This window comes from Danio rerio, chromosome 11 (genome assembly GCF_049306965.1).
Source record: "Danio rerio strain Tuebingen ecotype United States chromosome 11, GRCz12tu, whole genome shotgun sequence".
Taxonomy (NCBI): domain Eukaryota; kingdom Metazoa; phylum Chordata; class Actinopteri; order Cypriniformes; family Danionidae; genus Danio; species Danio rerio.
Genome location: NC_133186.1, coordinates 28,635,165 through 28,638,330, shown reverse-complemented (window position 1 = coordinate 28,638,330; position 3,166 = coordinate 28,635,165). Strand labels below are relative to the sequence as shown.

At 36.6% G+C, this 3,166-nt stretch overlaps 1 protein-coding gene across 5 annotated transcripts in view; it reads right to left on the bottom strand.

Moving 5' to 3' along the window:
• The window catches only part of unm_sa1614 (un-named sa1614), a 91,588-nt gene that overhangs the window by 4,099 nt on the left and 84,323 nt on the right, over positions 1 to 3,166 (bottom strand). The gene's annotated exons all lie outside the window — the stretch shown is intronic.

Genomic DNA, 3,166 nt, shown 5'->3' with positions numbered 1-3,166 from the left:
CTGAAACAGAGAGAGATTACAGGCTCTGCTTAAAGTCATCAGAAGCAAGGAGGAAATGTTTCATTTGAAGAAAACGCTGGCGGATGCAAACCTAATGTTATAATGGTTTTCTTGAAAATGAGCTGTAAATGCAATGAAGACGGAGGTTTGAAGATGTTCATTATGCAGTGCAATGATTGAATAAAAGCATTTTTGACCAATGACAGAAGACCTACAAAACCTAATAGAAAGTGAATTCTTGGTTCTTTCCATCATGACCAGTACTAATAATGAAAACAAGCTTTTCCCATATTTCACAGTAAAGTTTAAAGGGTTTATTCAATCCCTCATGTAATTTACCCCATTCACATTAATATTTTTATCGTTACTTGCAAGTAAGGCACTGTGTCAAATCTAAATTTAGTCATTTTGAATGTATTCCTGATAAACGTGTATTTTTTGATGTCTTCTTGAATTCTCCCCAGTCCATTCATCTTATTTCTAAATTTGAAACCTTTGCCTCAACTTCTAATTTGAAATTTAAACTGGCTTGGGAGGATGAACTTGGAACTGAGATATCAGAGGAACTATAGGATAAACGCCTGACTACCAGTGGTGTAGTCGGGGCTATACGCACATATACTCTGTATGCCTACTTTTTTCAATGAGCTGTTTGGGTATTACGACTTCTGAGGATCAATTTTCCGTATACCCTCGGTATACTCACTTGCTTTGCTGATTAAACTTCCCTAATTAATGTGTTAATACATGGAAAAATACTTGAGTATAGGCTAGTGTGTATGTTTATTTTTATCTACATATATATTTCTATCTATCTATCTATCTATCTATCTATCTATCTATCTATCTATCTATCTATCTATCTATCTATCTATCTATCTATCTGTCTGTCTGTCTGTCTGTCTGTCTGTCTGTCTGTCTGTCTGTCTGTCTGTCTGTCTGTCTGTCAGTCCATCCATCCGTCCGTCCGTCCATCCATCCATCCATCCATCCATCCATATATATATATAGCTAATGAATTAAAGAAACAACTTTAATCGTTTCTTTGCCTACTTTAAATATTTGGGTTGGGTAGTAATAGTACACCACTTATTTTTTTAGGACTTCACCACTGCTGACTACAGTACGGTCCTGTTCAGTAAACAGTAGGCACCAGTTAATACAGTTCACAGTTATGCATCGCCTGCACTATACCAAAACCAAATTACACAAAATGTTTCACCTATGTGTGACAAGTGTAAAATTACAGAGGACACCACAGCTCACACAGTTTGGTTTTGTCCCTCTTTGTTCAATTTTTGGACAAACATTATTGATTTATACTCTAAGGTCTATAGTATTTCCCTCCAACAGGACACAGAGCTTGCTATATTTGTTGTTTCAGAACACTCCTTTACCCTTCCAAAACATCTCCAACAAGCCTTTACTCTAGGCATGACTGTGGTCAAGCGGGTCATACTAAAAAACTGGAAATGTACTTTACCTCCTTTATTTCTAACCTGGTTAAAAGATATGGCCTCCGTTATCCACTTGGAAAGGCTCAGATTTATTAGGTCCAATTCTAACAAAGATTCTTTGCTACCTGGGAACCCTTTCTTGAATTGTTAGACCTGAAACGTGCTCATTCTAAATCCAGCCATGAAAACTGACTGTCACACTACCTTCTAGGACAGTGGTTCTCAAACTGTGGTACGTGTACCACTAGTGGTACGCGGGCTAACGTCTAGTGGTACGTGGAGGAATCACTGAGTAATGAATTTAATTTGCACAATAGCACCAATGTGATCAGCATTGGCTGTAAGCCTACAATCAAACCGCTGTGCATAAAATGTTTACTTTCGTGCATCGCATAATCAGCTGCTAAAAAATCAATTCAATTGGCGCAGAACTAGAGAAAGAGGTGCGTGGTGCTTGGAGAGAAGATACTTGCTAGAGCAGTTGTCTCAAACCCTCGGGACACAGACCGTCACCGGTTTATAGGTCAATTGGTACCAGGTCGCATAAAAAATCATTAATTATTTCCGTTTTATTTATAATCTGAGTCTGTACGATCATTTATTGGAAAAAAACTTTTATTTTGAAATATGACCAATTTCTCTTGTTACATCTTAGTCACTTGAGTGCCAAAATTTAACCAACTGATTAGCAAGATGAGTACTGCAGCACAACGCGCATGTATATTCCAGGCGTGCCGAGTTGAAAACGTCTTTTTAGAATGCTGCACGGCGAGTCACGTGACAAGAACCGACTGATATGCTACTTTATTTTAATACTGGTGATTATGGTGGTACATGGAGTGACAATTTTTTTTCTGAGGTGGTACTTGGTAAAAATAGTTTGAGAACCACTGTTCTAGGACTTTTTGATGTCTACATACTATGTAACACTACATTTTGTATTTCCAACAGCTAAACCCACGTGTATGGCAATTCCTATTATATTTACCTGCAAAGTGTGTATATTCTGTGGCAATAATGTCTGTTTTTTTCTGTTGTACTTAAAAAAAACCTTAAAATAAAAGTTTTTTAAAAATGAATCCCTCGTGTCATTCTAATTCCTTGAGCCCTTCATTGTGTGAACATTTTGCAAAACTTCTCTTTCTTTTTATTATAAACTATGACAGAATAAAAATGTTTGAAAGAGTTATCCAAGTTATACCGTATGTTCTTGATACTACAGTTAAGATATTTTTTTTAATATACCAGTGAGATTTAATTAAAGGGTTAGTTCAACCTAAAATGAAAATTCAGTTATTTATTACTCACCTTCATGTCGTTCTAATTCCCTGAGACTTTTGTTAATCTTCAGAACACAAATAAGGACATTTTAGATGAAATCCAAGAGCTCCCTCATCCTTCATAGACAGAAACAATTCCGAGAGTCCAGAAAATGAACCAAAAACATACTCCATGTGACTTCAGTGGTGGAACTGTAATCATATAAAGCTGCAAGAACACTTAAGTGCACTAATCTAACGGTGAAGATTTAGGCCAACAAAGTTTTTTTAGCGCACAAAAGTGTTCATGGAGCTGCGTATAATTGCAGTTCCACCACTGAAGTCACATGGAATGTTTTCACATTGTTTTTTGTTTCTTTTCTAGAATGTCTCTGGACCGTTGCTGTCTATGGAGGAAAAGAGAGAGCTCTTGGATTTCAGCTACAATAT